This window comes from Anser cygnoides, chromosome 17 (assembly GCF_040182565.1).
Source record: "Anser cygnoides isolate HZ-2024a breed goose chromosome 17, Taihu_goose_T2T_genome, whole genome shotgun sequence".
NCBI classification, from domain to species: Eukaryota; Metazoa; Chordata; class Aves; order Anseriformes; family Anatidae; genus Anser; species Anser cygnoides.
The window spans coordinates 2024755-2034759 of record NC_089889.1 but is presented as its reverse complement, the minus strand read 5'-3'; the positions used below and the strand labels follow the sequence as shown (position 1 = coordinate 2034759).

Genomic DNA, 10005 nt, shown 5'->3' with positions numbered 1-10005 from the left:
CGACCCTCGCAACTCGCTGCTGTCCTGTGCTGTGGTCTGAGCCCAGCTGTGCTGCAGAGCTTTCGTTTCCCTCGGTTGGCTCGTTTTCCTATGCTCGATTTTATTTATTGGCTGATTTGTTTTTACATCCTTCCCCCAGGGAATTTAACCCCCTGTAGGTACTTGCAGTGAGCATCTTCCTGGGGCTTCCCCACATGGCGTACCCCAAAGAGCTCTCTGCAACCACCTCTCCGGCACCAACCACCCCCTTCCTTGCCTTTCCTCCTCGTGTATTTAATTTATTTTAGGACCCCTATGACTGTGGGGCAGTCCCCAAACAGCAGGAATTGCCTCGCTCCCCTGAAAAAGCCTCTCCACGGCAATTCCATGCATCGTTGAGCTCTTTATGGGGCATCCTTGTCCTCCTGTGCAGCGTGCTTCCTTTCTGCTTTTAGGATGCAGGTGCGGGGTGTAACCGAGAGCACTGACTCCTCAATGCCCTTAACCACGGGGGGCTGGCGGGGGGCTGCCCTCTGCTCACACCTCATGAAGGGAGAGGGTGCTTTGAAAAGGGACTCTGCCTTCCCTTCGTGCATTAGGCTCTTCATGGGTAAGTGCCACATCCTGGAGGCCCCGAGCTGTGTCGCCCTCCGAACAGGCTCTGCAGAGGATCCGGGTGAAGCAACCCCTATTTTTGGGGTCGTTTCCCTGTGCTGGAAGCAATGCAGGGTGCTCACGGTGCCCTGCAGCAGGGGTTTGGCTGCAGGATGCTGCGTGATCCCTTCTGGTGGGCACAGCTCCCTCCCGAGTCGTGATGGGGAGACGTCTGCCCGGGGACAAAAGCACCTTGAAAAAATAAAACAAAACTCTAAGCACTTCATCCAACCCAGCTGTGCACAGCCAAGCCCCCTCCGTGTGTGCAGAACTATTAAATTAGGGTTGCTTTTACTGGGGTAGCTTCCTCCCGTGTCCCGTAGCGACGTGCTCTGCTTTGCCTTCAGACAACCGCTGCTCAAGTCATCCGTCAGCACCCGTGACATGAAGCGCAGCTTGCTGCTCCCCTTCGCCGTATTGTGCAAACCGCCCTCCTCGTCTCCACTGCCACCTTCCTCTGAGTTTTTCCGATCGTGATTTCTGCCCTGAATGACTTCTTCTCGTTGTAAATAGAGCATGCACATATGGATTGGGAATGGTGTATTAAAAAAAAAAAAAAAAAAAAGCCTCTTCTACCGCTGTTTGCATTCCAACTCGCATGCAGTGATTTTACAGCAAAATATCAGTTTACAAATATTAACGAAAAGAGAAAAATGTTACACAGGAACTAGAAATACTCCAGTCTTCCGCTGCATGCAGCACAACATCCTCTCTTGATGTGGTATCTAATAAAGTGAGACTATTGGAAAAGAAAAAAAGCAAAGTTTCTTGGCTTCTTTTTGCTCCCCGTGGGTGTAGGAACCGCGGTTCGGGGCCTGGCTGGGGTGGTCGGGGGGGGTCAGGAGGTGGCGTCGGGTTATGCTGGGTGAGGAGCAGCGCAGCAGGGCGGGGGGCTCACAGCATTTCCCGGCTTGGCTTTGCCCTCTGGTACCCCAAAAGTGCAGTGGGGCTGCTGTGGGGTTTGGGGAGACTGGGTTAAAAGCCGGGGCGACCGGCGGGCATCGCTCCATCGTGTGAGGCTGAGACACCCGTGGGCTCTCCCCGTGCCTCGGTGGGTGCTGGTGCCATGGGTGCTGCCTGTGAGCGGCACCCACCCTCTGCCCGCTGTGCTACCCCAGCATTTTTATTTTTATTTTTTTTCTATTTTTTTGGCATTTTTAGGCTCAGTTTCCAGCAGCCCGAACCATGCAGGGCCCAGGGGTGGGCACGCCGGTGCGCTGGCAGCCCGTGGGGTGGCGGCGAGCCAGGGCCCTCTGCGGGGACCATGCCCCAGCCCTGGGCAGGGGGACGTGGGGTGGTCCCCATGGGGGCACCCAGCTCCTCCGGGCACCCAAAAAGGGGCTCGGGGGGACGGAACCGGGCCCTGGTGGCCATGCCCAGAGCCAGCAGCAGGTGTCACTGCTGCTCCGTGCACGGCACGGGGCTGCTTGCCCGGGTAGTGCCCCCTTCCCCTTTTATTTTCTGCCTAAAAGCCAGCAGCAGGGAGCAGAAAGGCAAATATTTATATTTATATTATTTATATTTATATTTATATTTATATTTATATTTATATTTATATTTATATTTATATTTATATTTATATTTATATTTATATTTTTTATATTTACGTTTACGTTTATGTTTATATTTATATTTATATTTATATTTATATTTATATCTATATCTATATCTATATCTATATCTATATCTATATCTATATCTATATCTATAATGTGTTTTTTATTTAACATTGCCTCGGGGTGCTGGCTGCATGAGCAGCTCCTAATGAGGACCCCGAGCTCTCCCACTGCCCTGGGGTTCCTCGTGGTCTCATGCACGCCGGCAGGAAAACTGTCTGAGGTTCCCCCCTCTTCGGGGGCAAACTCCGAGGGAAAAGGGGAAAAATGGCATTAGCTCCCGGTGAGCCGCAGGAGTTGCCCTGTCTTTGTGAGACGGGGAGCACGGAGCCCTCCAGCTGCCCAAAAAGCTGGAATCGGGTTATTTTCCAGCAACCCCGGGGCTGTCAGCGTGTGGCTGTGGCGGGACGAAGAGCAAAGCTCCGTCCCCGTGACCGCTGTGCAGCGGGGCCCGCGGAGTTCCCCTTTTTCTCTTGCTTGTTCTCTTCCAAACCTCCAGCGGCAGGAAACAGGCAGCCCTTTGTCGTCCGAAAACCAGTTCCTGGAGATGTCTATCAGCCCCTTTTGGGGGCCGTAGCTCGTAGCTTCCTTTTTCTATCTTTGGTTTTCCAGCTCGAGAACTTTGTGCTTTCTCCTCCCCGTGCTCGCCCGCCGTGCATCGCAGCCGTGCCTTGGCCACCCCGTGTTCCCCCCCCCGGTGGGCACCCAGCGAGGGTCCCCGCGCCCTGGCACTGGGATCCCGCCTGTGCTCCCCCACCAGCTGTGAAGTCCTGAACGGGAAGGGCTTCAAAACAGAGGGAGACACATCTAGGGGGTAAAAGAGGGTTCTTTGTCCCCCCTGACTGATATTTCTGGTCCCGTTTTCTTCTCAGCCTCTCTGAAAAGGAAGCCCTTGGGTTGCGAATCGTGCTCGCTCGGGACCATTATTTGCATGTCCTGCTTTTGTAGGCAGCTTGGCCGTTTTAATTACGTCGCAGGACATCCGAATGGTTCTGCTGCTCCAACGAGCTTCCTTGCGTGCTAATTAGATTTAGGCCCTCGGTGCGATCGATAGATTCTCATCTCCGTACTGGCCGAGCCAGTCATGACCAGTAATTTACAGCTCTACTTGTTCCGAAATCAATACCGATTTGCTCCTCATTGAGAGGGCAGTAAAGCACGGGTGACAGCAGGCGCACTAAGCACTTGGCGTGGAAGAGGCTCCCTGGCTGGTCTTGGAGAGCAAACCGGGCTCTTGCCCTTCTGCTGCAGCAGGCGGTGGGTGCCCTGCATTATTTTCTCGGGGGGTCACGAGCAGCAAGCAAGGACGAGGTGGTGGGAGCCACGCAGAGCTGAGGACGCCCCCACGGCTCCCCTGGGGTTTGTGCGGAGAGGTCCCCAGGGTCCCTGCTTGCTGCAGGGCGATTCCTGGGCGTCCCAGCTCCCTCCCTTCAGCACACGGGGCTGCGATCCTCCCAGGGCCGGTCGTGTCTCACCCCTGTCCCCAGCCTTCCCGTGGACAGGATTGCCTTCTTCCCAGGAACAACAACAAAAAAAGAAAATAAATAAAAGCAAACTTTTACTATGTAACGCTCCACTTAAAAATAGAGAAGCTACAATAAATAAATCCCTTTTCTATCCACTTTCAAGCCCAGCTTTTCAAAATCCCGCAGCTAGAAATCTCTTTATCTCGTAGGGCACAGCTAACGATGTAATTATGAGCTAGGATCAATGGCTTTCATGCCATCGGTGCCGAGCCTAAAAATAAACCGCCGCTCTTTCACTTGGATGCACAGAGCTGTGGCTAGCACCTCCCCCGGGCTGCTGGCCCAACGCGGGGCCATTGATGAGTGGCTTTGGGGTTGGAGAAATCTGCCAGGGGCTCGGAGAGAGCAGAAAGCCTGAAGGAGGAACTCTGCACCTCCACAGCCCATCAGCATTTTATTCTCTTAAATCTAGCTCCGTTACCCATGTGCTCAGTGACGGGTTGAGCCCTGCGGGTCCTTGCATATGGCTCGGTGCTGACGGTTTCTTCTGGTGCTGGCGGTTTCTTCTGCTCTTGTTCCCCGGGGTGGTGCTGGCCCCGAGCAGGAGAGGCTGGGGAAGGTGCCGGGCGGGAAGCGGCAGCACCTGCAAAATACGGGGACACAATTTAGCAGCTGCGTGAGTTCTGGGGGCTTTCTTGGGAAAACAAAAATCCCGAGAATAAATATCATCCCCATTTTATTGCATGCTGCGTAATGGGAATATAACTTATTGCCATCGGAGAGCGGAGCGTTTGGCAGCCGCCATAAATCCCCAGTTCCAATTGACTCTGCTTGCACTTAAACAAAAGTGAAGGATGTACAGGCGAGCAGCAAGCACAATGGGAGCAGGGAGAGGAGTCCTTTGATTAATCACGGTTTGAATATTAACTGGGCGTAATGCTGATTTTCTTGTACAGAGGCCCCACAACGTGTACCTGTCTGCGGCTTACAGCTAACAAATGTGCTAAGCCCCGCTGTGTTTCAGCTGGGGGGGGGGATTTGGGGGGCTGGTCCTCCCCCGGGGTGGGCTGGTGATGCCCACGTCACCAAATTGCTGGGCAAAAGTGGCATTTAATTAGAAACATGCGTGCAGGTCTGGTCTTCCTCGCTGCGTGGGTCCTGGACAGCATCAGCCCTGGGCTCAGCAGCTCTGCCTGCTCGCAGGACACGGGCTTGGGCGAGCTGGTCGTCCCCGCGGTGCCACCTGCACCACAGCCACCTGGGTTCGGGTTTGGGTTCGATTCCAGCCCAGATTAAAAGGCCCTCCGAGCTCGAGCCAGGTTTGGGGGGCAGCAGCCAGCTGCAGGTGGGGCTGGCTTGGCAGGAAGCAAGCGAGCGGGTAAGGGAAAATTCTGACGGGGAAACCTTTGTAAGGCTAAAATTGAGGCCACAAGAGGAACTTGCGGCTGTGCTGAGTCAGAGGTGGTAAATTGCACCTTTGTGTGCTCCTGGTGGAGTTGAAGTTAGCTGAGAGCAGCTTGTTACGGATGGTGGGCCTCAAAGGAGGGGTGACGGGAGCTGAGCATCAGCGGGACCTCGTGGGGGCTGTGTTGGGGCACCACCGCTACGGGGGCACACGCAGAGCTGCTGTGTGTGCGCAGCCCAAGGGGCCGGCAGTGCACGGGGGGGGCCTTTCGGATGCTTTTTGGGGATGTTGGGAGATGAATGAGAGCAACTGGGGTCGGGCAGACGTCTCTGGAGCGAGCGCGGCGATGCACGGAGCAGGATGTGGCACCTGGGGCCGGTTGGAAACCGGAGCTGAGCGGGTTCTCTGGCTCCGTCAGGGATGTGGAGATAACCGGAGTCTCCTTACTGCTGGCAGCGCTGTGATAAATCCTTCCAGAAACTGTCAAAGCCAAAAAAAAAAAAAAAAAAGGCTCGTCTCGATGACACCAAACCCGGAGAAGAAGAAAAGCTCCGGCTGATGAAAAGCTGAAAGAAGGGATTGTTGCCGGGTCAAAGGGAACTGCCACGGAGGTGAAGCTCTGGGGTTTATAGGCAGGGTGGGCTGGAGCCGAGAGCCTAAGAAATTCACGGGTGTCTCTGTGGCTTGGCTTTGTCCCTGGGACCAGGGTCAGCATGATTAATTAAAGGGCAGCCAGGCAGGGCTGAATAGCCGATTGTTATCTACCTGATAAGAGCCCTGCCATGGAAACCCTGATTGCTGCAGAAAAGCTCTCCGCAGCCTCCGTGAATCGCTTCGGGGTGGTTTGTCCAGCAGGCTAACAAGGAGTGTGCCCCTGTTAAATCCGGAAGGTTCAGAGGTGCCACACGGATGCCGCCTGCCCTGGGGGGCAGCCGGGACCCCTGGGGCAGGATCCGGCCCGGAGCACGCAGTGCCGGGGGCAGCGGGGACATTGGTGCTGCCACCTGCCCCCCCCAGGGCTCGTGCTCATTTAAAAAGGTGCCGTCCACCACCCCGGCACCCTGCCGCGGAGCTCTGCCACCCCAATAGATGGGGTCGGGGTGGGGGGCGTCGTGCTGTGGTGCTGCAGCAAAGCCGCCCGCTGGGCACGGGGACACGGCCCAGGAGGGGTCACCCGCAGCTGGGACGGGGACCAGAGGGACCCCTTCAAGGAGGCGTTGGCACAGGCCGAGCCTCGGCCTTGCTGCGCTCCCAAAGGCCAGGATTTTGCTCCAGGCTCGGCCAGCAGATGGACTCGAATCGTTTCCAGGGCCTGGGGGCTTTGCTCCTGCCCCGTGCTGCGTGGCGAGGCTGGGACCCACGCTGGTTTAGGGCCGTCCTGGAGGCTGAGGAGGCTCTTCCCACCCGACCTGCGGATCTGTATCTGTTATCCCCACAGGGCACATCCTTACCACCCACCAGGACAAGAGACAAAGCCAAGTGATGCTCGTGTGCTGCTGGAGGTGGCGGTGTGCGGGACGTGCTCCTTGCACGGGGCCGCTCGCTCGGGCGCGCGCTGCGGACAAGGAGGTCTGGTCCCTTCCTCGCCCCCCCCCTCCGCCTCTGCCCATCTGCCCGTGCTGCTAGGAGAAAGGGAGCAACAATACGAGCGTGCCAGATTGTTCCTCGGTGAATGGCCCGAGCCGAACCGTCTGGAACAACGTCTGGAAAAAAAAGGAACAACGTTTCCCACAGCAGCGGCTTTTAAATATTAGTGCATACGGAGCCAAGTGTGAATAATTCATTCGAAGGGAGACATGAGCTCAGTTTTCTTATGCAACGGGCGGACAAAGAGGTGGAGTTTGTTCAGGGCAGGGAGAGCTGGCAGCGGGGGGTGGCACGGTCCTGAGCCCCCAGCTCACCCGGATCACTGATTTGGGAAATTCCTTCCCCTGCCGGCCACGGCAGCGCAGCCTGGCCCCAAAAAAACGCGGTGGTGTCTGCCCTTCGTTTGGCTGCCCTGAATTTGGAATTTGCTGACCCGCAGACACGCTGGGTGTCGCTCCCGCTGGGAAGGAGACGCGCGAAGAAAAGTGCAGGAACCCTGTGCCAAAGGAAAAGCAAAGCAAAAGGGACAAGAGCAGCCTCCGAGGAGGTCCCAGACCCGGAGGAAGGTGGCTGGATGGGGAGCAGGCTGCCCCGGCTGGCCGCTGCACGGTCCCCGGGGTTACTGATTGCTTCCGTTTTACAGCCGGTGTCGACGTGATAATATTTGGCAGCAACATTAACACTGAAATACGAGCTGCGCCTGGGCCTTTTTATATTTAATCGTTTGAAAAATGACCCGGGGAAGGCGCTTGTGCCCTGGCGATCTGCATAATTGGCTGGCGGCGCTGCCGGCGGCGCGGGGAGGTGCTCGGGGGGACGCCACGGGGGACGGCATCGGCCACCCCATGTCCCCCCGTGCCCCTGTCCTGCAGCCTCAGGGTGAGCCAGTGCTGTGAGGTCCTGTGCCCTCGTTAGGTGGGGCTGGCAGCATCCTGCACGGGGCAAAGGGAGCAAGTAGGACACGGCTCGAGCGCTGCCGGCACGGGGCTCTGTTAGTCGTCAGGCTGCAGGGAGAAGGTCAGCGGGTCACCGCGGCCACCCTGCCCACATGCCCACCCTGTGTACCCAGCATGACCAAAGCAAAGCGGTCCCTAAAGCATCCCCTGTGCCCCCAGGCACCCGGCAGAGCAGCCCCTGTGCCCTGACAGCCCTTGCACCTCGCTGCTGGTGCCACTGGCAGCGCAGCTCCCTCCGTCCACTTCATCTTAATTTTGCCTCCAAGATCTCCAATTCACGGTGGTTTTATTTTGCTTGCTCAGAAAACATCGCAGCATAAATCAGAAGCCGGCCAGCCCTCCGCTTGCTGCTCCCCACTGAGCTTTTTTTTTTAGGCTGCTGCTGTTTGGAGGGGCTGGGGGGTGGCACGGTGGCAGTGAGGAGTTTCCCTGGTGTCACCGGTGGGTTTGGAGCAGCCCTGGCTGACCGTGCCCACTGCTGGCAGACCCTCGTCTCGACTGATTTCCAAGCCTTGTGTGCCATCCATCGTGGCAGCATCCCAATAAATCCCGGTGGATGGCTGGCACAGCCGCTAGCAGCACTGGGGCGGTGATGCGGTGCATGCTGAGATGCCACCAAGGCCACCTTGACCTCCGGGCTGCCGCTGGCGATGTCCCAGCTCTGTCCTTCTCTGCAGGTCCTCGCTGCTGGGGGGAGGTCGGGCTCTTTCCGTGTGGGTTTGGTTGCTGGCCGCTTGCTGCTCCAGGGCAGTTCTGGACACAAGGGAGGAGACCAGCGGCGCGGTGCAAACCCGGAGCCGTGCCGCAGCCCGTGGAGAGGTCAGTCCTCGCCTGCCTGGGAACGCAGTGACCTAAAAACCAAACACCAGGGAGTTTGTGACACCAGCTAGAGCGGGAAGGCGCGCGTCAGCACCAGGGGAGTGCATCAGCGCGGAAAAGGGCATTTTTAATGTCGCTCTTGTCTTTTTTTTTTTTTTCCCCAGCTTTTAATTATTATTTGCTAGGCAGATGCTTATCGGGGTGAGGTGCAGCTGCTGCCCTGGATCTGTTACAGCTGGGCTCAGGGCACGGCTCTGGGAAACTCCAAAAAAACCTCGGCTGCGTCCGGCCACGCTCGCTGGCTCCGTCAGCGAAGGGGCCGTGCTGCAGCTGAATAATTCAGCTCTCTGCAGCGGCTCCGGGCCCGCCGAGCGCGCGGCACCGCTGGAGAATGCCAACGAGGCGGGAGCTGCAGAGCAGCAGCAGCCAGCCGCAGTTTGCACCCAGAAAGCCAAAAATTGAATTATTCCCCCCCCAACCTCCCCAACCTATGCCTGCAACTCGCCTGGGCCAGGATGCGGTGCTGGCACAGCAAATCCGCTCCTCGCTGCCCGCCGGGAGGTGGGGGGGGGACACGAGGAGGTTTTGGGGAGTACCTCGAGGGCTGGCAGGTCCCCAGGCGCCTGTCACCGCAGTCCAAGATGTCCCCGCGAGGCTGGAGGAGGACTGGGGACAGGCTGGGTGCTCCCTGCAGCATCCCCGTGTACCTGTGCTGCCTGCTGGGCGGCGGCTTTGTGTCCCTTTTTGCTGGGACAAGGGGCAGCTGGGGACATCCCCGCAGGGGGGACGCTCGTGGCATTGCAGGTCTGCTTCTGGGGCTGCTTCGTGCCCCCCCATTTCACGGTGCTCCCCCATTCGGCACCGAAAGCTCCAGGGGTGGCAGGCTCATGAATAACAGGCTGGGATGGGAGGAGACAGAAAGCCTTCCTGGCCCTTGAGGGTTTCTTTCTGCGGGGTCCCGGCTCCCCGTGTCCCTGTGTCCCCTATGGGCACCGAACGCTGCCCACCGCCCCGCCACCAAGCCCCTGCAGCAGCTGGCGGGTTGCGCTCCCTTTCCTGGATTAACCGTAGGAAATAATTTATGGAGACTCATTAACCTAACGGTGGAGGCTTTTGATAAACTGCTTAGCTGGGCTGCGAGGAACACGGGCTTAATAAGTGCACGAAAAAAGGGAGGTCGGGACCCACAAGTGGTACCCAAGCGCAAAGGATGCTCTGCGCAGGGGGACCCCCCCTGGGCATTTTGGGGTGTCCCTGGGGTGTGTTTTCCACCTCCCAGAGCCCCTGCTCCCCTAACGGGGACCCGGGCAGGGGCAGCACCTTGGCATCATCCTGGCATCATCCTGGAATCCTCTTGGCCATCATATTCCCGCATCCCCAGGGTGACCCCGCTGCCTGCTCCCCATCCCTAATGACGTCTCGCTCTAATTACCACCAGGGCTGTTCCAGCAGGATGCGAACGCCCTCAGCTCGCTTCTCACCTCCCCGCCAGTGCCGCAGCCTCCCCGCGGGCTCGCGAGGCT

General features: G+C 57.8%; 1 long non-coding RNA gene across 1 annotated transcript; it reads right to left on the bottom strand.

Annotated features, from left to right (window-relative positions):
• Window positions 1-4141: 4141 nt before the first annotated feature.
• Window positions 4142-6868, bottom strand: LOC125183981 (uncharacterized). The gene is made up of 3 exons (XR_007166923.2): window positions 6579-6868; window positions 5490-5600; window positions 4142-4358 (listed from the first exon to the last, which is right to left on the bottom strand). It is a non-coding gene; the product is annotated as an uncharacterized lncRNA (long non-coding RNA).
• Between the last annotated feature and the right edge of the window lie 3137 nt (window positions 6869-10005).